Genomic DNA, 24,236 nt, shown 5'->3' with positions numbered 1-24,236 from the left:
CTTGACAATGCTAATGCACAACAATCTTTTCTTTTGAAATACATATTTTGGGGCACCTTGGTGGCTCAGTGGGTTAAGCGTCCAACTTTGGCTCAGGGCATGATCTCACTGCTCATGAGTTCAAGCCCTGCGTTGGGCTCTGTGCTGACAGCTGACAGCTCGCAGCTCGGAACCTGCTTCAGATTCTGTCTCAGTCTCTCTGCCCCTCCCCTGCTTGTGCTCTCTTTCTCTTTCAAATATAAATACACATTAACAACATTTTTAAAAAAACATTATTTTGCTTGGGGACAATTATAGGTTCATTCACAGGAGAGTTGCAAAGATAGCAGAGTTCCCATAAACCATTCTCCAATCACCCCCATTAAGATTACCAAGGAACACTGGTCAGAACCAAGAGACCAGTGTTGGCATATCACTACTAAACAAACTGCAGACTTTATTTGGATTTTACTCATCTCTCTACCAATGTCCTCTTTTTGCTCGGGAATCCAATTCAGGGACAACAGTGCATTCAGTTGTTACATGTCCCCAGTCCCCTCTGCTTGGTGGCAGCTTCTCAATCTCTCCTTGCCAATGTGGAAGGGCACCAGCCAAGAACTCTGTACGTTGTGCCTCGACATGGGGTCTTCTCATGTTTATCTCATGTAAATGGGAGTTACGGGTTTTTGGAAAGAATATCAGAGGGGACATGACAGACTCACGGCATCACTGACATTGTGAACCTGACCCCTTGGTTAAGGTGGTAACTCACCAGGTGTTTTCACTGCAACCCAACAATCTTTTTATTTTTTATTTTTTTAACATAACAATTTTTTTCAAAGAGGCAATGGAAGGATCTAAGTTAAAACTTACCCTTGGCAGCCTCTCTGTGTTAATAATTCACTGGAGGGGCCATGAGATGAACAGGCCCCCAGGAGGACGGCTGAGGCTTCCCTGGGGGCAGGCGGGGACCTGCGCACATCCACACCCTCTGCTGGGGGCCAGGAGGGCTCATTCTGACAGGTGGGAGCGACAGGCAAGGGAGGAGCCGGGCACATGCCCTGCGTGACCCCGAGAGGGAGCGCCTCCTGAAACCCCTGTACCCCGCACACCCAGGCCCAGCCTGCTTCGGACACGGGTCCTAAGTCTCCAGGTTTAGAAAGAGCAGGTGTAAAAGGATGTGCTCTTTGTTTCCGAATGACGTTTACTGTCAGGCCCTGGGACATCCCATGGTACCTCATTTACCCCACTGTTTCTCAAATCAGCTTGATCGCAGAACCCTGATTTTCACTTACAAGCCCTTCTTCACCTAAACCGATTCTTGCTCTCCGAGGAAAGAAGGGAGGGAGGGCAGCGGAGAGGGTCCAGCCACTTGGGTTGTGGGCCTGAATCTGCCTCTCGCCCCAGCTGCCTGATGTGGCTATGTTTCCGCATAAAAGAATGCTCTTCAGAGCCACGTTTGTGATGCAGTTAAGTGGATTTCCCTGAACTCTCACAGCCCCCTGCACCCGGGAGGGCTGTGCCTGCACTCGTGTGAGCTGTGGACGGCCGACTCCGTCGCCACGTCGGGGAGTAAACACCATCTGACAGGCAGTCCCGCACTCCAACACGACCCCCTTGGGACCAGGTCAGGACAGCTCAGGGCTCCGCCATGAAGGAGGGGGCACGGGGCCTCAGCACCCCACTAACCTGCCAGCCACACACGCAGGCGGCTTTAGTGCAGCGGACTTCGGTCTCTGATACGGGGCTTTCACGTCCCCTGGAGAACACGGTGCTGGCAGGCTGGCAAGCGGAAAATTTAGGAAGCGAATCACAATAGACATCCTAGCCCACCTGACCGCACAGTGGGAAGGAGCCCCGATGCAGCCATCTGCGGGCTGGGAAGATGGCCACACGAGCTGAGTCATCAACCTTTCACCCGTGAGCAAGAGACCGAGGAGGGAGAGCCTGATGCCATTTACACCCAGGCTCCGTCTTGGCTACTGACAAGGTCCTTCAGGACACAAGGCTGGAGTGCCCCACGCTAAATGGCGGTAGCATTTGGCAGAGAGCATGCACACACAGGTGTGGAGGGCCATCCATCAAATGAAGGGCTCACGAGCGGGAGTTTCTGGGGGCAAATTCCACATGACGAGAATGGGGCCTTTTCAATTACGGGACAAGAAATGCGGATAATAATACCTATTTATGAGGATATTATAAAGGATCAAATGAGATAATCTGTCTAAAGCTTTTTAGCCAGTGCCTGGCATAGAGATGATGACTAGCCTACACGAATCCCCTCTCGCACAAGCTTCCTTTTCACAGCAGACTGTTTTGTGGTTCGTACCACATGGTATGGACTGAATTCTGCAGAAGCGTGGTACTCTAATATCCTGGCCTTGGGAAGGCCTCAAGAACAATCGAGTGAGGCAGGAGACCTTTCAAAGCAGTCCCAGGATTCTATGGCACCATCCGGTAAAACACAGACGTCAATGTCCTGATGTGAGTCCATCTGGGCAATGCAAATGTTACCCGGGAGGCCAGGGTGTCTTCTCTCTGGATGTGGTCAGAGTGGTCTTTCTCCCTCCCTCTCCCGATCCTTCTGCTCTCATGGCTTGTCAGCATTTACACTGCTCATGGGCAAGAATCAAGAGGGCAGCTAACACTTATTTTGCCATTGTAATCATGTCCACTCTGCTCTGAGTCTGAGAGGTGAGAAAAGTCAACCCCCAGGTGGGTTTCCAGCACAAGTGGGTCGATTTACATGCACAGGTTTCAAGGCTTGAGATGGCCCCCAGACCACTGTTTGGTTGGTGCCTGGTGACAAGACTGTGGTTTTGCCACAGTCTTTGATTCCCTAGAACACGCAAGTGTCCTTGGGAAAGCCAGCTTAATGCTAGCCTGCCAGTTAAGATCCCACTGGGACAGGAGGATCTCAGAGTGCGTTTACAAGGGGTATAGGGAGACCAGAGCGAGGCCTGGAGCCCCGAGGGTCTGGAGGGGCCACTGCTGTTGGGAGGCAGGAAGGGGTATGAGAAGAATGGCACCAAATAAGAGGGTGGACGCCATAGACCAAGCTTGTACCACAGACTCACCAAGCACAGGATCAATGAAACTGGTTCCAACACTGACCTTCGGGACAAGTGACAGATCTCAGTCCTTCATCCTGTTCCATTCCTCCCTCTCCCTGAGCACAGCTGCAGGAGGGCCTTCATTAGGCACCAGTTCCCTATTCCCAGTGGTCTGCACCCTCCACGTGTCACCTGGGAGGTGGCTTGGGAGCACAGCCCCTGAGCCCCTGGCACCTGCCTCCTTCTAGCCAGAACCCAGAGCCACCCCCCCCCCCTCCCCCCCACTGCAGGACGTGACCCTCACAGCAATCTCTCAGGGAAAATGCCATCAGGCAAAAACAAATTCTGGCCAGTTTGGTTAGTTTTAAATACTTCTGTGGCCAGAAAACAAGGATGACACCATTTGGGCTGGATATAAACCCAAGCGGGAGATTGAAGAAGAGGTGGGAGGCAGCCAAAGTCAGGAGTCAGCCCAGGATGGTCTGCCGCTCGCTGAGCTGGCCCTAGACTGCCGCGCACAACTGCGGCTTTGGGGGCCAGCCGCAGGGAATGCTCTTTTCGTGCAAGACATCTTCCTGAGAGAGGAGTCTGTGTTTACAAAGGTTAACCCCAGGCCCAACCAAAGGCCACCTAAGGCGCAAACGCTCTGAGTCAGTCAGACTTTACAAGTCCCATCTGGTGCTGAGCACCTCGCCGTGGCACACATTCTCAGTCAGCGGACTGTCCTAAACATTTTAAGCTGCTGACAGATGAGAGCTGGCCTCGCTCGTGGCACACATTCTTTAGTTCTCACGCATGTTCATATAAGGAAGTGGAATCCACTCGCTCCGGCTGGGGAACTGCTCCTGCTCACAGCGGTGATCTGACCTGGACCTAGGGATGGCTCCAGCGCCTTTCTGTGTCTTTATTGTTATCACTGTTGGCGACACCTTAACGAAGCAAAGCTGGAAGCCGAGTGCACCCCGAGAGGAGCCTAAGAATTGACCCTGGATGGACAATTTTGCTTCTGATCTGCCAAGGAACGGGGGCGTCAGACAGGAGCCTCTTTTTTCACTTCAACACCCCTAAGTTATCAAATTGTGTCAAGAGGAGGTGTGATTTTTCAAACTGTTTAACAACCTACAATATGGTACGGTCACAGACCAATCAGAAGAGATGCCAGTCACAGCAATGGAGCAGGGCCCCAGGGGTCACCTATAGTGCATCCCTCTTCAGTTCCTGGGTTGTGGGAAGGTCACCAGAGCGGGGCCTGAGTAGCTGGCAGAGGGGCAGCAAGTATCCCAGTGCTAAAACGAGCAGTAGTCAGCACCCAGTCTTGTGGAGGGTCGGGCACAGAGGAGGAAGCAGAGAAGGAAGCCTCCGTAACCCTCGCTCTTCTGATCGTCTCATGTTAATACTCAAGAGAGTTTGGTTGCCTTAAATTGCTAGTGATCGATAACTTCAGAATAAAGAAGTCTAGTAAGAATGAAACTCTTCCCAGAGCCAAGTTCCACACTGGCCTGGGGGCCGGTGAGCCTCCCGAGATGCAGACCTGAGACTCCGGGAGATCTCTGGTCCATCTCGAGGGAATGGAGTTCTGTCCTCCAACAGACTGAGAACATCTCCTCCAGGCACCACCGGCTCATATTTCCACTCAGAACACATCCACTTGTGTCTGGGGAAAGGCAAGCATGAAATATACCTCATTGCAAAGTTGAAAAGCATGGAGGGTAAGTTAATTTCCAAAGAAGAAAGTCAGCGGCACAACACAATGGGATGATTGATTTTCCCACCTGGGAGAGTCGCCGAATGGGCTGGCAGCTGAAAATACGATCTCTGACTTTTTTTTTTTCATTCCCTTTAGATCATACATTTTATTTTAAGACCATGAAACAACATGAGATTAAAAGTCTCATTCAGAAACAGAAGTGGAAAGGAGGATTCAGTATTTCTCTTTGTTCAGAGAAAATACTTTCAAAGGTATTTCGTAACTAAAACTTAAATGTGCAGGTGAGGGTGTGTGTGGCCCTTCTCGCGTGGTTTGTGCTAGAGAGGCAGCCCGAGCTTCAGAGGGAACAGAAACCCCCCACCTGCGGTCACTGCCAGGGCAGCGCTTGCTGACAGACGTCTGCAGAAACCCCGAGTCCTGCCCTGCTCCCAGCGGCTGGTGTTCTCGTCAATCAGAGGTTGTACCATCTTCTTGCAGGGGTGGGGAAAATAAGTAGGAGAAACCAGTCAGGTATGAAATGTTCTGCCACTTACTATGTGTGACTGTACACAAGGCACCCAATTCTCAGAACCACGGCTCCTATGGTTCGAAATAGACAGATATCTTCTGCTGCTATCCAGAAAGACCCAAGTTCAGGTTTTCTGACAAAATGTGTTTTGTAGGCCTTCTCTAAGAAAAAGAATTCAGGGGCTCTTGGGTGACTCCGTCAGTTGAACATCAGACTCTTGATTTTGGCTCAGGTCACGATCCCAGGGTGGTGGGATCGAGCCCCATGAAGGGCTCTGTGCCGAGTGTGCAGCCTGCTTAAGATTCTCTCTCTCCCTCTGCCCCTGTCCCCAGCTTGTGCGCACACACGCACACGCACACACACACACCCTCTCTCTCTCTCTCTCTCTCTCTCTCTCAAAACAAAATGAAACAAAACAAAGAATTCCAAGTTGACAAATACAGAATTGAGAATAGGGTCTTGGAAGGGACTCATGCAAGTGAAGGGTCTATAGTCTAAGCCTCATTAGCTCCACAGTGAATCCACTTTTGCTCATGGGCCTAGTCGAATGACATATAAGGATCCAAAGACAAAAGTGCTTTGCAAATCGTAAGGCGTAACACTGAATTACTCTATGAATATGTAATACCTACTGTGCGCCGAGTACAGTTGCGAACAAGCCAGCAGCGATCCCCCCTCGTGAAACCTAAGGTCTAGTGGCACAGTGTCATCACCTGTGGCCGAATATCCTCCTCTGGGTCCTGAATACAGAAGTGAGGCTCCCCAACATGGCGCAGTCTGACTGCTCGCCTGCCACACCAGCCCCTCTCGGCGCCCTCTGAGGCCCGGATGCCCGCACCTGACTTTCCGGAACTTGGGTCCTACTCAGTCTCAACCTCGGCCTTTTCCTCCCTCCCGGCCATTGTTTTCTTCTTGGCTTCCATTTTGAACCCCCCAGAGCAACAAGCCAGTCCTTCTAACCCCTTTTTTCAAAATATGAATAAGCAGTGGTTGCCTAGTGCAGAGGGGATGGGGAGAAGGTTAGGGGGCTAACAGGTAAGGAGCATTGGGTTTTGTTAGGGAGAGATAATAAAAATGTTCTACAGTTGATTGTGGTGACAGGTGCATAGATCTGTGAAGATACTAAAGCCCCAAATTATGAACTTTAAATGGGTAAATGGTATGGTACGTGAATTATATCTCAATAAAGATGTTTAAAATATGAATGGACAACTAAGAAGCCTCTAAAATTCAAGGAAAGCATACAGCAAGAGAAAGACCAGAATAAACAGAAAAAACTTGAAAGAAACCAAGATCATTCAGAAAATGGAAAAAAGAATTATTTTATTTATTTTTTAAAAATATTTTTTAATGTTTATTTATTTTTGAGAGAGAGACACACACACACAGAGTGTGAGTGGGGGAGAGGCAGAGAGAGGAGACACAGAATCCAAAGCAGGCTCCAGGCTCTGAGCTGTCAGCACAGAGCCCAACGCAGGGCTTGAACCCATGAGGTGTGAGATCATGACCTTAGCCTAAGTCAGATACTTAACCGACTGAGCCACCCAGGTGCCCTGGAAGAGAATTTTTAAAAGGCAAATTACCCTTAGAGAAGTTCAAGAAGATGTTGTGTCCACAAGATGAGAGGGAGCTATGAAAAAGAAACCATTCAAGAACAAGAAAGAGTCTTATAAATTTAAAAAACAAAAATTTGCTGAGATATAAAAATTCTATTAAAGATCTGGAAGAGAAAGTCAAGGATAACTCCCAGAATATAAAGCAGAAGGCCCAAGACATTGGGTACATAGAAGTTGAACATCTGACTACCAGGACTTTGAGAATGAAAGAACAGAGAAAAGAGAGCGACTGAAATCAAAAAGAAAAAAATAAAATAAAGAAAAATTTCCCCAGAGATAAAGAAAGTCTTTAATACAAAAGGGTCTAGCGTCAATGAAAAGTGCCTACGCCCAGACATATCCTACGAACTTTCAGAACATCAAAGAAGAACAAAACCTAAAAACTTACAGAAATATAGAATGGGTGATTGACAAACGGACATCAGAAATAACAGATCTTAGAAAAGACTGCGACAGGCTTTTAAAATTGTCATTGAAAATGATTTTGAACTGAGAATTTCATATTCTAATTCTCCATCCAGAACGAGAGTAACTAAGCCTCTAATGCAGCAGGAGACCAAGGGACACTGCCTGAAGTCGATGACACAGGAAAGAGAAATTTCAGGATACTGTTTGAAGTTTTGCGGGTAGCCATTCAAAGAATGAAAGAATCACCATTTTTAATGGAAAAGGAAATGAAGGATAGAGAAAAAAAGAATAGTTTAAGCTAGATCTTTATTTTCTTATAGTTAGGAGTATGTAACTTCTTTAGCTAATATATAAGACACATAAATCCGAAGTTATTTAGAGGTACCAAAATAACCAACAGAAGTGCTGAAAACAAAGGTTTTTGGAAGTCACTGTTAAGAAGCAGGCCTGAAAGTTGGGAGGAGCGAAGCAGGAGTCAACCGCTTTGTATTTTAAAAATGAGATTAAGGTGGGGAAAAAAAAAGTTTAAAACTAATTAATGGGACTTTCAAACAGAGCCCGGAAGCATCTAAGCGGTTTCCAAAGTGAAGCGAACTCCTTCACAATCCATGGCTTTTACAGGCGTTTGAGCTTGGGAAATGCCATCTGAGAAGCCTCTCCACATTCGAAATACACCTTAGTTTACTAGAAATTGTGAGAAGTTCTGCAGCCAAGAAACCAGTTTAACTTCACTGGAAAACCAGGTTGATTCACTGAAAGATCAATTTGGTGAATTATTTGCTGATTTTCATAAATTTACCAATGGTCACTCAGACTTATGGCTCATGGGAACGTTTTCAGAGCTGCGACAGGAATGTGCAAATGGCAGAAGACTAGGAAAGAGGGAAAGAGTCTGTAAAGCAAATTAATATAAATGGATAATTTGCTACGAATGAAATTGCTTAGGCTGTCTCTGGTTTCTTTTGGATGTTTCTGAATGTCGTTTTTAACTTGGTTTAAAATGTTACGCATTTGAAGTTTTTCTTTTCCTCAATTCCTCCAGTGGCCTGTCAGCTTTAATTTAGTATCTCTAGCAATTAACATTTAAATTAAACATAAATTCAAAAGCATCCCTGCAATATCAGAATTTTAAATCAATCTAAATCTAATTAAATTCTAAATAGACAGAAATGCAAAATTAGGGCTAATAAGTTACTTAGGAATTGGTGAGAGAACATTATAAGCGCTTAAAAACCGAAAGAAAATTACATTTCAAAAGCACAGAAAAGAAGCCAAATGTAGCTGAAACAATCCTGACACATAAAAAGTGCCAAACCTGAATACAGAAAAAAATGTATTTCACAGAGGAAATTTTCAAACACTACTGAGTTTTGTGTTGCCAACCTTCCAGATTTTTTTTCTAGTGATGTCTCAGGAAGCATCTCAAGGTTAGTTTACTCCGAAAAGCATCTTTCAGTGTCCGTAAATCCAGACTGAACATTTCTGAAAAAGCTGCTAAGTAACCATTGGTAAATTTGGCATATCTCACAAATGGATCTTTCATGGAATTTGTATTTGGTGAACTGACTTTTAGTGAATTGGCTACTGGTGACTGATTTTCAGCAAACTGACCTGAAGCTATTTTATTTAACCTAGCTTTGCCTGGACTCATTTGACCAGGATCCTTTTTTCATATCGTATCAGTGGAACAGTTATCCCCAGGGAACAGACTTTGGAAAACACTACTTAACAGGAATGGAGTCAGATGCTTGCCGGGGGCCCTAAAGAATAGCAGATTTCGAGCACATTAATGAGGAACCGATAATGGGGGAGCTAATGAGAAAAGGAACTTGGCTTTTACCCAGATGTTCTGCTTCTACAAACCTGCAGCCTCTACGTTCTATTCGGCCATCTGTATGAGTGAATAATCCATATTTTGTATTAATTTAAGTTTATTTATCTGCTTTGAGAAAGAGGACGAGAGAGCGAGAGCGCGAGAGAGCGCGAGAGAGCGCGCGCGAGAGAGGCAGAGACAGGAGAGAATCCCAAACAGGCTCTGCACCATCAACACAGAGCCCAATGCGGGGCTCCAACTTGTGAGATCGTGACCTGAGCCGAAGTCAAGAGTCGAACACTTAACCGACAGCCATCCCTGCATTTTGTATTAATTTTAAAAATTAAAACGTTATACTTTCACAGCAAACTCACGAGTGAGAATGCACGATTTGCTTTCTTATTCTCCCTCTATGGCCTTTGGGTCTGAGAAGCAGACCGTCCTCACGTTTTACTACTCTCCTGCTCACACAGGCCAGTGTGGTAGCTGCCAGCAGAGTGCCCAGTAGGGAACAAAGCAACATTTAGGGCACGGACACAGACTTTCAACCGCACCAGGACAGAGAGGAAGCGGACACTTGAAGCTTGCCTGGTAGGGAGTAGCAGGGACCTAACACCCTGCTGCTGCTGCTGCTGTTTGGGGATAGGAGTCCATTGTCACCAGACTTCCCATTTCCCAAGCAAAGATAGAAGCCTGGTCTTCCTAAAAAGTGTAAACATCTCCTACTCTTAGAGATTAGCAACTATTTCTTTTTTTAAAGTTTATTTACTACTTTAGAAACAGAGAGCGAGTCGGGGAGGGACAGAGAGAGAGGGGGACAGAGAGAGAATCCCAAGCAGGTTCTGCACCACCAGCACAGAGCCCAACGCGGGGCTCGAACTCACAAACCATGAGATCATGACCTGAGCCGAAACCAAGAGTCCGACGCTAAACCGACTGAGCCACCCAGGCACCCCAGAGATCAACAACTATTTCAATTTAAAAAAATACCATGCAACTGATTGGAAATACATACTTTTCAATACATACGAATGTATCCACGTGTGTGTATACAGGTAGATGTATATGTGCATAGCTATGTGATACTACTTTGTGAGACATCTACGTCTCACTTATCTTATTCCACCACCTCCTAAGTCACAGAAAAAAATGATGAGCTATCGAAGCTCTAATTGTCCCTCAGGATGTTCTCTTAGAGGCAGGCAGAGGAAGGAAAGGGCACACAGAACCAGAACTTAATGGTAATTCAAGCAACAGAGAGGTAGAACTGAGCTGGTTTGTTTCTATACTCCATTTGTAACTGAAACTGAAGAGGTTTTGGAGGGTTCTGGAACTCAGAATCTCGGCCAGAAGGGGCGATGAAGTTCATGTGGACAACCCTCCCACCCCATACAGGAATTACTTCTAAAAAATCCAACAGATTGTTTGAACACTTTCAAAACTGGGGAATTACTACTCTTCAAAACTCAACAATCCATTTATGGGCACCTGAACTGTTATAAGCTATTCATGTCAATATCCCACCTGAAATGGGTCTCCCTCTGATTCCAGGTCCCACGGCCTGGTCCCTCCTCCTCTATCATGGGGGATCTACTTCCTTCCTGCTCCACAGCCCTTCAAATATCTGAAAGTTGATAGGACGTCTACTTGTCCTTCACAAAGTCTTTTCACCTTGTGATGAAACATCTCCATTTCTAATATAATGTGGCTACAGAATTCTCATCCTGGTCACTCTCTGTCAGAAACTCTAGACACACTGTGATGGATGCATGCATCCAATTCCCGGAAGTGTCCATGGATAGGACACTATCCACGCAACAATGCCGCCTAAGGCTGATTAGCTTTCCTGGCCACAGCACTGGCTGCCCTTGAGACCCCAGATGTATTGGTTAGGATTTTTTATGTCGTATGAACCAAGAAATCCAACTGAAACTGGCTGACGAAAGAAAGAAAGAAAGAAAGAGAGAGAGAGAGAGAGAGAGAGAGAGAGAGAAAGAAAGAAAGAAAGAAAGAAAGAAAGAAAGAAAGAAAGAAAGAAAGAAAGAAAGAAAGAAAACTATCAGCCTAAGTGTTCATGTAGCTGCACAGTTACAGGGGTAAACTTGGTTTCAGGCAATGCGCGAATAAAGTGACCAGAATCTCTCCATGCCTCACCTCTGCTTCCTGGATTTGATCTTTCTCTCTCTTTGAGGTCGAGAGACCAAATAGCCTACATGTCCTGTGGCTGCATGCTTCCTCAGTTACAAGCAACAGGAAAGGGAAGTCTTTCTTAGTATCTCAACTAAAGTCCAAGAATGGACCATCACTGGCTCTAACTGGTCTGACTTTGGTCAGGTGACCAAGGAAATGTCCAGCTTAAGCTAATCGTAGGCTGCCCCCGTGGCCAGTAACATACAAACCACACAGCTAGGACATCTGAGGTCCTCTTGAAAAAGAGAGTGGAGGGATTAATACTAGTGTGGTGACCAGAAACAATCCGCTACAATATATTAGAAGAATTCTCCAGCCTGTTACTAAATTTTTAATCAGAAATTTTAAGGTCATCTTTTTGGTAACGACTAAATGTTTCTAATTAAGGAGGTAAGTTTCGAAGTTTGGATTAGTCCCCCAAAGCATTAGTTATTCTTCTCAGGTTCACAACCCTTACAAATTTGATATACACAACTTCTATCCTTTCATTCCATTAAGTCTTTGATAAAAATGTTGAGTTAGGACCAAAAAAGAAAAAAGAAAAGAGCTTTGAGGCATCCGTTATGTTTCCCCAAAGGGGTCTATCAATCTGTTCATGACTCCTGCTCAGAAACAGCTCTCTGAAAGGTATCAGTAACCCTCGCTAGCTCACTAGCCCACGTTTCCATCCACAGAAACCGTACCAGGAGACCTCCAATACCTTGCTGAGATCAAAGTGCACTCTTTCTGTCGCATTTCCAAAATGAATGCCGACCTCTGCCACGTGCCTCAGTGCCTCCGGGCAGCAATGAGCGACATACGCTGGGACTGAGGAGCCCTCACAGAACATGGCACACACGGCCGCCAGGTACAGCGGGTCCCCCCGCCACTCCTCTGCCTCAGGTGGGCCTCACCGGCCTCCCGCTCCATCTTCTCCTCCTGTGGCCAAAAGACTTGTCCCAAGCTTCTAGCCTGTGTCCTGACACGAGAGGGTCCTGGCGCTCCCTGGGGGATCCTAGCCACCTGCTCTCACAGATCTCTGTTCCGACGTAGAGCTTGGACCGTGCGGGGCTTGCTGCTTTTCTCTCTCCGCGTCACAGTGTTATCAGCCTTTGGGTGTTCTTTGCCACCTTTGATGAGTCTCCTGACATTTTTACTAGACCGTTTCGAAGCGAAACAGTACAGCGGATATCTGTTCTGTTTGTCTATTATCCCCACGCCTGCCAAGCTTGTGAACAACTTCTGTCCCTTGGGAAACGTGTGCTCCTGGTAAGGCTGCCAGCACCCCACCTCTCCTGGTTCAGGCAGGGGTGGGCATGAGACCCAAACGTGCTACCAAAGGCCACCCCAAATGCTTATTTTAAAATCTGAAGCTAGTGGGAACAGACCTTTCCTTTTGCCACAGGGCCAGAAGATGCAGGCTGGGGCTGCCTGACACGATCTTCACCACCACACTGTGCAGAAGACTGTGTGGGAAAGAACAGGGCAAGACAGAGGAGAGAAGAACCGAGAGAGAGCGAGGAAAAGAGTGCACCATCTGATGACCCAGACCGTACCCCTGAATTCTGTCACCAGATCTGTCTACGTAGGACATGCACACAGCCGTGCGGGCAGCAAACTCCCTTCTCAGTCAGGCCGTCCGAGACGGATTTCTGTCACCTGCGACAAGAAAAGAATCTTGACGGATTCATGCAGGAAGAAGGCGGGTGGCGTAGTGGGAAAGACCACTCAGCCCTCTAGAGTGTTGTATGGTCTGGACTCTTACGACCAAGCAAATCTGGGTTCAAGCTGATTCCAATGCCTTCTGTGTAAATGCAACAAAAATAAGATACATGAACCTAAAGCCAGAGTTTGAAGCCTCGCAGGCAAGTCACATAGGCCTCGGCCTCCTTGCGTGGAAGGTAGGACTAGGCAAACTCCCTCCGCACCATGGCCGTGAAGGCTAACGGGCAAGCTGCTGGGTCTGCAGCAGGCTCTGAATAAGTAACAGCAATTCCTTTCCAATCTGAGAAAGCTGGAAGGCAGAGGAGAGCTCGTAAAGTCCTCTCACCGACTCCTCTGGAAAGATGCTGCAGATACTTTCACGATTGTGGTGCCCAATCTATCTCACTTTGGGAGGATACTGCGGTGATATTTCCCATTACAAGTGAAAGCAGATTTGTTCCTCTTTAACTCTGAAGGGCAGTGGATAGTATGATCGGTGTTCTTTGTTCGGAAAGAGAGATTTCCATCATCTGTTCCCTGGTGGTAGAGCGGGAGCTGTCTACACCCGCTCCCCGCCCCGCCACTGTCCCCAGGCCCTGCCCTCTGTTTATTCAAGGGCCCAAGCTCACTGTTCCCCTGCATTCGTTTCCTAGAACCTGGCCAGGGCCACCCCCTTTGAATCTATGTAGCAGTAAGAATATTAGACATTTTTTCCAGCCAGTATGCTGTCATGAGCTCAAGAGCTTTGTACTATCTAGCCCAAAGGATTTTTGTGCTCAAAATAACCTGGCTATCTAAAACACTGGGAACTATCATTTGTGGGCCATTACTCCCCATCTCTCATTTCTTTCAAGGACCTCTTACTGTTCCTTACAAATGCTCTCACCATCCTCTATCAGTGATTGGACTCAGGAGGGTTGACGAAACACGTTTACCTACAGTTTAATGGATAGCTCATTCATTTTATCCTTAGAGAATTTCTGAAAACTCAGGATAGAACTCCCTTAAAATACACAAATAGCATGTGTGTGGGCTGACATTTTTTTAGATCACAAAACATGTACTTTATAGGAAGTTAAAATTGATTTCAATCAATTCTTTCTGAGCCTTTCAAAGTTATATCCATCCCTTCCCAATTCTCAGGCCTACCTGATTTTCTGCTGGCTCTCTACAGGGGAAAATGGGTTTTTCCCCCCCACTTTCTCTTCTAAGAGCTGAGAAAAAGGAAAAGAGATAGCAGCTAGTTAGCGGCAGGGGCAGCCAAGCAAGAGATTGATCCAACAGGAGAAATTCAATGCATCCCAAAAGACTCTCTAGGATTGGATATCCTGCTGCTTAGGGTACAATTGGTTGTAATAAGGAACTGAAGATTTTCTGTTAGAAGAGTCAAAGTGCTCAGTGATGGCTTGTGAAAGTTAAAAAAAACAACAACAGTGAACCCCATGGGAAATGTTTTTATTTTGGAAATGCTTTCATGAGTAGGACGACCATAGACCATTTCTCAGAGTGCATGCTGTTCACATATGCTGGTGACCACAGAAGACTAAATGTTTTCCTGTGCAGGTGAGCTAGCCCCAGGGGTTAGAATATGGCTTTCATCCTGCTCTAAAAGGAGGCTGTTGACTGGGAATCAGGCACAGGCAACAGAGGAAAAGTATTTCCTGTGTCCTGTCCTCGCCCTAGATCTCAGGAGTCACGGTAGGTACAGGTGTGGGAATGGATGGGGTTGGTCCGTGGCTGTGGGATATTTGAGCAAAGAGGAACTGGTATTCTTGTCCCAGATAGGAGGGGAAGCAAGGGAGGGTCTGCGATGGGCAGAGAGAAAGTACGTGAGCCAGAATGAGGATGTCCTAGGAGGAAGGCCCAGGCAGGAGAACAGCAGGGACTTGGACACAGACCCTGGAATCAGCACTGGAAGCATCAGAGGTGAGGAAAGGGAAGACTTCCATGGAGCACGAGCGTCTGCGGACTGGGTGAAAGCTACGAGTGGAAGCTTATGCTTTCCTTGGACACTGCCACCAAGGGGACACAGGGCTTGGGTCCCTTCAGGTTTGCTTGGAGAAAAACTCGAAGTAGGGAGTTACCCAAAGGTGGGACGCAGATGCCAGTGGCTCTTCTCCTGGCTTGAACCCTTCCCAGTAGGCTAAATGCTAGAATGAGTCGTGCTGTCCAGAAGAGCCTGGAACCTTCACAGGACACGGTCCCGACTGGGAGCTTGAGTGTTGAAGGAGGGGCTTGGAGTGTAACATGGAGCAGGATTTGGTGAAGGCCAGATGGGAAAAAGTGGTGTCAGACGGGTATGCTACATGTTGCTTTAAAATAAAGGTTTGAGGGGGCGCCTGGGTGGCGCAGTCGGTTAAGCGTCCGACTTCGGCTCGGGTCACGATCTCACGGTATGTGGGTTCGAGCCCCGCGTCGGGCTCTGTGCTGACTGCTCAGAGCCTGGAGCCTGTTTCAGATTCTGTGTCTCCCTCTCTCTCTGACCTTCCCCTGTTCATGCTCTGTCTCTCTCCGTCTCAAAAATAAAATTTAAAAAAACGTTAAAAAAAATTAAAAAAAAAAAAAAAATAAAGGTTTGAGGACTACCGATGACTTTAAAGAGACCCAGGGGGTATGTTCTCCAACTGCCAGCAGGGGTCTGCAATGCATACAGACTAGAAGTTGAGTCTGATCACATGGCCACTTGGGTGATTTCTCTAGAACCTGGGGCTGATCAGGGAACTACTTACCAGACCTCAGACCTCTGTTGGCCCAGGTACTTCCCAGCAGATAAGTGAATATGAATCTGGAAGTGTCTTTAATAATGCAATTCAATACAAAAATCCAAGCAGGTAGCCAAAGCTGGCAATTGGGTGGCTGGGTAACCCATGGGGACAGAACACTTTTTTTTTTTTCTTTTATTGGTCACATGAACTGGACAGAAACGGTGTGGACAGGGAGTTCCGTTCAGAAATGTTACCACTACAAGGGTGGCATCATTTATGTGCAAAGGTAACTACAACCCACAAATGTGCCATGGGAAGAAGGGGATGTTTCTAGGCATGAGGCCCTGGTCAGCCGCTGGCCTGGGTTCAAGTTCAATGGAAGGTGAAAGTAAGGCAGGATTATTGGTCCTAATTTGAAAGTAGAAGTTCTGATATTCACTCTCTGATGATGACAGGGAAAAGGTACATGCTTCTTGGGTCCTGGCCTACCCTGGGGGCTCAAAAGGCAGGGAGGATTGTAGCAATAGAGAAGTCTGACTCATGGCTGTTGGGTTTTGGAGCAAAGAGGAATTGATATTCTTGCCCCAAGTAAGGACGGGAAATGAGGGAAGATTTAAAACAGAAAATGCAAGCAGTGTCATGCTGTCACAGATCACCCAGGCCAGAATGTATAGAGCCACCTAACTTGAACTACAGGCTTTCTTAACACCACCACCCACATGGTCCCCGGGGTGCTCAGAAATGCCACTGCACTATTATGTACAATTTTTGTTAATATCTAACTGACCAGAAACCTGGTCAGTTTCTGATGGGGCTGAAGAACCTGAAAGTGTCCCAGGCAAATTATCTCACAGGGAAGAACCTCTATTGTTCACATTATCTTATAACAAAGGTAGCTGGGAGTTTAAGCATTTGATTTTAAGGCTGTGTCAAAATGGTTGCATGAAAAATGCCAAGTCCAATCACTACCTTCTCTCATGAGTGTCCCCTGGAAGGCCAGCCTCTGGGAGAAGGATCCTCTAGTGACCCACTAGCACCCACTATTCGTACCAGCACTGGGTCGGTCGTGAGCTGAGAGTCGAGGTTTACCCTAGTTACTCCTAGAGACTCATGCATGCTGGCCCTTAGAGTTCCTGAGCTCAACTGGAAGCCCAAGAGGCAGGAAGTTCCTTTTCCAAGGCAGACGGGTGACTTCCAGTAGGTCCAAATACACCATGCAAGATAAGCGTGGGGGAGTGGTCCTTGGAACTGGTATTCTCCCGGAATGGAGAATCAGGAGGCAGTGGCTGAGGCAGATACAGCCGGTGTTAGCAGCTGAACTCTGTCCCTCCAGAATTCAGACGTTAAAGCCCCAACCCCCAGTACCTCAGATTGTGTTTTTGGAGAGAAGACTTTTAAAGAGGTGCTAAAGTCAAAGAAGGCCCTTGGGGTGGGCCCTAATCCAGTAGGACTGGTTGCTTATAAGAAGAAGAAATTTGGACACATAGAGACACCAGGGCAGCACGCGTGCTCAGGAGAGATCACAGGCGGACAGGGAGCAGACGGCCTAGTGCAAGCCAAGAAGAGAGGGCTCAGAAGGAGCCAAACCTGCTGGAACCCCGAACTTGGACTTCGGAAAACAAATTTCTGTTGTTAAGCCACTCAGTCTGTGGTATTCTGTTATGGAAGCCCGAGCAAACTCATACAGCCAGGGCCGGCTGGAGTGGGGCACGGCCGAGCTACACGGGATGCGAGCTCCCAGAACGGGGTAGCGAGGGCTTTGGGAAACCAGAGCCACCAACTCTTCTTTCCACGCGAGGCTTCAACACAGGAGGCCGGTGAGTGAAGTCTTGAAATTGGCCAATAAACTCCACAAGGTACAGGTACTCGATCCACTGAAGGTACTCCTACTCCAGCACTGCTAAAATCTCATTCAGGCCTGTCCAATCAGGCCAGCCTTCATTTGGCTCAAGAATTCCTCTCAGGTTCTCAAATGCCTGGATTTCTGGAAAGACCCAAGTGGGGCACACAGCTGGCTTCTGAGCACTGTCGACAAGGTCCACCGGAGTCAGGACTCTGCTTTGGTTTGCCAATATCTACCACAGTGCACGTAGCAGGTCTCGGTAAATCCTTCTCTTGAGGAAACGAGTATGTGCCTGAGCCAGGAGCTTGAGATATCCCCATTCAAATGATCCTATGTATCCAGAAGGCCACGTAGGATGCTGTTCACCAAGTGTGGAGGGTGGGTAAAATATCCCACTCCGGCTCCTACTACTAGGCATAATGAAAAGACCGTCTTCTACTCATGGAGTCGGGGAAGGTGGACTTCCTACAGATGTCTGACTTCCTACAGGCTCCCACTCACGGCGTCCACGTGGACAGACACGCACAGATTCCATGTGGACGCACATGCACAGAAGGGCGGGGGCGTAGGGGTGCTCACGCGGGGGAGGGGCAGGAATGAACAGCTTCTTAATTTTCTCGTCTGAGAAGAAAGTGGTTGTGGACAATATGTGGATCTAATCCTCGTGGCACAGGGGGAGTCGGTGGGAAAAAGCTCCGCAGAGGATTTCAAAAATATGATCCAAAAGAAAACAGATAAGAGGCAGGGCCTCAGAAAGACAGTCAGGCGGTGGCCCTCCAGGAGCCAGGAGACACCGTGTGGAATTGTGCGGCCAGAAGCTGACAGCACAGGTTTTATCCGTGTTTTGCCACGTGCAGCACGTTGGAGGTGATGCGTGGGTCACCTTCCCCGCCCCAGTCAGGGCCTTACGAGTATCAGCAGCACCTGATCACTTTGCGTCAGCCTGAAGTCAGGTGGGAAAGAGCCAAGTCGGATTAGGGCTTGGTCTGAGAAACTGCCAGATGTCCCAAGCGTGTCTGCCATCACCCGGGGCTCTGTCAGAACCTGGAACATTCCTTCCAGTGCCGGGGGCCTGGGGTCAGGGCTGCGGCCTACAGGAGAGTCGGGAGGCGGGGCACGGCCACCCACTCCTCTCGTTCAGAGGCACTGGGGGGTCAGAGCCCCATGCCAGGGCCCGGCACAGGCTGTCCCCGATTCCTCTTCCGGAACTGTCACGAGATTGTCACTACTGCTGTGCCCTGTTTTTCTTTTCTTCTTCCTCCTTCTCTTTTGTGTTTCCTTTATTGTATTTCTAGACTCTGGAGGAGGAGAGCCCTTGGGGACTGAATTAAAAGGCCTGATATTAAAAAGTTTAAACTGGAAGTTCTTGGGCCCCGACAGACCGGGTTGCCCACTGCCACGCAGGTGGTCACCACCCCAGTGTCCAGACGGCAGCCGAGGCTAAGGAACCAATGTTAAGAAATTAGCGGCAAAGAAAAGGAGGTCCTGGTTAGATATTATCAGGCAACTCAGTATTTTACACACACACACACACACACACACACACACACACATAGAGCTCAAAATCTTGGACACGGTTCTGGCCACCAAAGACACTCTAATTAAAAATTATAGTGTGGAAAAAATGACTCAGTGGCCAAAGGATTACTGTCCCCGTCAGCGGGCAGAGAATAAAACATCTGTTCACTCGCCGGGTGAGACAATTCTCACTTGTGAGACAAAGAAGGCGAGTGAGCAGGACACTGGGGGAAGTCCAGATGCTCATCTCCCCTCCTGGGTGGGGACCGGGCCCCAGCTTGGTCTCCAGGTGCCACTGCGTGGGTGCGGCTGAGGAAAGTTCCACGCCAGATACCCTGCCCTCCCGGAAGGAGCTTCCAGACAGGGACACAGACACAAGCATCGTCAGAGGGCAAGCTAACGGCACCTGTGCGACGCAGGGATGAGGGGCTGCGAGGGCAGGCCCAGGTCAGGGCCGGGTGGGTGACGGCACCCACCGCTCTCCCAGCCCCAGCCGTGCCCACTCGCTCTGCTGGCTCCTGGACCACCACGTCACAGTGGTTGATGACAAAAACCCACCAAAGAGCCAGTGCAGGCCTTGAGAAGAAAAGCCAGCTTGAGAACAGCAGCGGCAGGCGTCGCTGTGATGAAGCCTTACTTTTCATCAGCTGACCAAAGCTTCCGAGGAAAAGTTAAAAAATTGCTGGCAGAATGAAAATGGTGGGGCTGCTGTGTAATCGCTGGCGGTCTCGAGGTTACAGGCACCTGACCCATGAGCACGTCGTGTCCCCAAACCACCAGCTCCCTTCACTTCTGCGCTCCCACCATTTCTTCTGACAACAGGGCCCAGGAAACTATGGGGGCTGAAGTCACTCCTCAGCCTTGGCTTCCACAAGGCGGATTTCACGCCGTTCCCGTCTCAGATCCCGCGCCCGCTTGTTCAAATCCCTTCGTGGTTCATGTTCTGCGCTTTCCCAGGATGCTCACAAAATGTCCTTCCCGCCACCACAAAACACTGTTTGTCAGGTCAATGGCAGCAAATCTCACCCTGTTAGAGCAGGCTTTGGTTAAGGAAAAGGAGAAGACTCATATATTTTGAAGTGAATTTAGAGCAGATATATAAAAATCATGTCACCCATTCTCCGTTCTTTGGAGGAAAGTGACATCTGGGTGGATGGGGGACACAGTTTGGGGACCGTTACCTCCATTTAAAATGAACGTACATTTTGGGACGCCTGGGTGGCTCAGTCAGGTAAGCATCCGACTCTTGATTTCAGGGCAGGTCATGATCTTGTGGTTGATGAGTTCAAGCCCTGAGCTGGGATCTGTGCTGATGGTGCAGAGCCTGCTTGGGACTCTCTCTCCCTCTCTGTGGGCCCCTCACGTGCACGCTCTCTCTCAAAATAAATAAACTTGAAAAAAATTAAATGAATGCACGTTTTGATGCGGCAAGTTAGCATTTAGGAATTTACCATATGGATTTGTCCTATATATCTTTACACAAAGATCCAAGTACGTGGACGTTAATGGCAGCATTTCTTCAAATAGTAAACATAAATGGAAACAATAGGGACTAGTCTGCAAGTTATGGTACAGGAATGTACACGAGAGGACACTGTATATATCTGCTAAAAAGAACGAGGTAGGCATACGGAAGCTGATCTGCACCATGTCCTCACTCTGTAGTGAAGTGAAAACAACCACTAGTAGAACATGGGATTTTCTCTTCTCTGCCCACTAAGAAGACTGCTTGGCTCCTCCCTCGCTTCTCTGGCTCCTCCCCCCTTCCCCACCCACCACCTTGCCGGGCGCACGTAACAGATCAAGACTGGGGCTGAGTCCCTCCACGACAAAGACAAGAAGAGGCAAGACCGAAAGAAAGGAGAGGAAGGAGAGGTACAAGAAACCGACGGAGCAGTTTCAAGGGGAGAGTGGGGGGGAAATCAGGGTCTCCGAGGGTGTGAGAATCACTGGGAAACCGAGAGAAAGAACGGAGGCCTTAGAGAACCACGTAAGTGTCCTGTGGACGCAGGTTTATGTATGCGTACTGAAAGTTTCAGGGAAGAAACTCATCCTGCTTATCTCCAGGGAGTGGGACCTGACTTTGAAAAATGAGGGTGATCTTTATCTCGTGTTCCTTTGAAAGCACCCTCTCCTGGAAGTAATGCTATTCTCCCAACAAAAGTTATGTTACCAGAACACGTGTCAATGTACTGAAGTCCCCCTCAAAGCCTTAAAAAGCCTCTGCATCTCTAGCTCTTTCTCCGGGTCCTAAAGAAAATCAAGTCTAATTTATAGCCATCATGATTTAAATCTTAAGTTTAAGGTAATGCTCAGTTTTGTTTTTGTATTACTTTCTCCTTTTTTATCTTTTTAAACTGTATGGTAAACACTGGTGATATATCTGGGGTTGAGCAGACTTTCAAGGGCTAGTCTCGTGATAGCACCATAATCATGAACACCTTCTTCAACAGGAAAATGTTTCCCAAACTCTGAACTACCACCAGCAAACTGACTTTCGGAACTCAATTCATCTTGTGGTTAAGATTTTATTTAGAGGCGTCTGGGTGGCTCAGTCGTTGAGCGACTGACTTCGGCTCGGGTCACGATCTCACGGGTTCATGAGTTCAAGCCCCACGTTGGGCTCTGTGCTGACAGCTCAGATTCTGTGTCCTGCTTCAGATTCTGTGTCTCCCTCTCTCTCTGCCCCTCCCCCACTCATGCTCTGTCTCTCTGTCTCAGAAATAAACATTAAAAAAATTTTTTTTAAGATTTTATTTAATTATTTTTTATTAAAATTTATGAAATACCTTTAAATTGCTTTCATTCTGCTTAATGTTCATAGTGCTACAGGACAGATGACCATGCATCTATAATCACAGAACCTCTCAAGAGGAAACAGTATGAGCTAAAGATGATAAATTCTGTTGGACGTGAATTAACGCCAACCTACTTTATGAAACATAAAGATTTTCATGCTGCGTTGCAACATAAAGGGAACTTATTTCTACTGAGTAAAAATAAATGACAGATGGGCAAGAAGGGAGCTGAAGGCAACGTGGTGATTTGGACAAAACCAGAATGTGGACACCTTCTCCTCTGAGGTCAGTCTGAGTTGTTAAAATTTAGCCAAGGTCAGGAGTGAGAAAAATCACCCCTGGTGTCCTGACCTCAATCTAGCTGTTACAAACAGTATATTAATATTGTAAAACTGTTGGAGCAGGTGGCAATCCGGTCACCTCTCAGTAACTCCTGCCGAGCTAACTGCCCACGTCCTCGGCCAAAGGTGAACCCAAAGTCTACCTAGATCACCTGTGGGGAGACCGGGTAGGTGTTTGACGGCCCACAGCGTAAACTCCCTCGTGTACAGGCAGGGGGCAAAAAGTGTCACCAACTTCCAGATGCCCACCTCACAGTTAAGATCGCTAAAGGGCTTGCACCGCACCTGACCCTGTGTCCCTTATTTTCACTCTTGCTGCGCTAAAGCGAAGAAAGGCCAAGTATGACAGCGTCCACCTGACTTCTCTCTGTCGGTTCTTGGTTACTCATAGCATCTTCCTCTACAATACCGCTGCAAACTGTTCAGATCCCACTCGTTTGAAGTGGATCGATGCAGACTGGATTTCTGGAAATACAGAACACCACAGGGCAAGTTCTTAACAAGCTCCAGGGGAAGGAAACTGAGGAAGGCTTTAGAAATCTGTCACCCAGCACGAGAACAGAGCGTCTACTTACGGAGAAACTGTGACCTGCCAAACACCAGGAAAAGAGAACCAAACGTATCCCCGATATACGGAGTCCATTCTGGTGGGCTTGGCCTCACTTCCAAGAAAGGCTTCTTTGTCTGACTCAAGTCAGTAAAACTGCCAGTTAATTAAGGAGTTAAGCAGTCCTTCAGAGAAGCCTTGATAGGTGGGGAGAGAAGATTCAAGAACACACGGAGGAGCACCCTTGAAGTGGGGTCCTCCTGCGTCTGTGCTGAGCGGCCCGCAGGGCAGCCCGGTGGGGGTAAGGATGGAGGGAGGGCAGGAGGAGAAGTGGGCGCATGTCCCGCAGCAGCCGGAGTGGGGGGAGGGGCAGTGGAGGGACCGCAGGCAGGATTTTCCCAGCCGGCATCTCCTGGCCTCAGTCCATCCGCTCAGCCTGTGGTTTGGCTTCCTCACACCGAGCCCCGGAGTTCAGAGCGAGGTGACACTGACTGTTGCGGACCCGCCTCTCGTTGCAACACTGAGGCTCAGAGAATGAAGCCTTATCTCTTTGTGCTCAGTTCATATGCTCTGCAAACCCACAAGATTCATCATACCAAACAGACGTTTCCCGCTCATGGGAAAGTCGACAGTCTCAGCCCTCAAGGCGATCTCTCTTAAGTTTGATTAGCGCTGACTCACAGTCTGGATTCCAGAGTTGTTCCACCACAAGCAGTGAAAGAAGCCACCTACGGAAGCTCTGAAAACACCCTCGGGCACCCCAGGGCCACGGCCGGCCTGCACACCCCTGCCGCCCACCCAGCAGGTGGGGTCTTCAGGCTCCTCTCTGCCGGCACCGCGCTCCAGGCCCAGGCCCAGGCCCGGCTTCCCGGCCTCGTGTCTCACTTCCTCATGTCTCAGTTCCCACCTGAACGGATATCCTAGACCCTGGGCTTGCTTCCGTTCTCACGTGGAATCTCGTCACCTCCCCTCTCGGTCCTCTCCCGAGGCTTTCCTCGAGGTGGGACAGGCAGTACCCGGGACTCTGCCCCTCTCTTCACGTACAGCCCCTCCCCGGCCCGTTGACCTACGTGGCCTAGGTGGAGACCTGGTTCTCCCTCTGCTTAGCCCCTCGGGGCTGACGCCGTGTCCCCATGGTCTTCAGAGCTACCCGGAATGGAGCCTCCGCTCTCCAGAGACCTCCCCCCTCCCCCACGCTCCCCAGGCTTCAGGGCACCTTCTCAGCAGTGGGTGATCTGATCCAACCTCAGATGGTGGTACGAACGGCTGTGCCCCCTCCCTTGGGCCGATCTATCCCAACTTCCACACTTGTGTTCTCAGCCCCACCGGCACCAAAGCGCAGCACTGGATGTCAATTCTGCCAAAGCTCCTCTGAGTTACTGCAACATCCAGGGACAGAACACCCACTGGTCCGAGGGAGCTGAAGTCAGTCAAGGAGCAATCAATCGCCAACAGCTCCTTCGCCTGGCTCGATGACACGTTTGAGCCTGGGTCATAAGGGGGCCGTGAGGCTAAACGGCTCCAGC

At 48.4% G+C, this 24,236-nt stretch overlaps 1 protein-coding gene across 3 annotated transcripts in view; it reads right to left on the bottom strand.

The window, feature by feature from the left end:
* Positions 1–24,236, bottom strand: part of SMYD3 (SET and MYND domain containing 3) — a 701,652-nt gene that overhangs the window by 80,248 nt on the left and 597,168 nt on the right. The gene's annotated exons all lie outside the window — the stretch shown is intronic.

This window comes from Neofelis nebulosa, chromosome 15 (genome assembly GCF_028018385.1).
Source record: "Neofelis nebulosa isolate mNeoNeb1 chromosome 15, mNeoNeb1.pri, whole genome shotgun sequence".
Lineage (NCBI taxonomy): Eukaryota > Metazoa > Chordata > Mammalia > Carnivora > Felidae > Neofelis > Neofelis nebulosa.
This window is presented reverse-complemented; position numbering and strand designations above follow the sequence as displayed.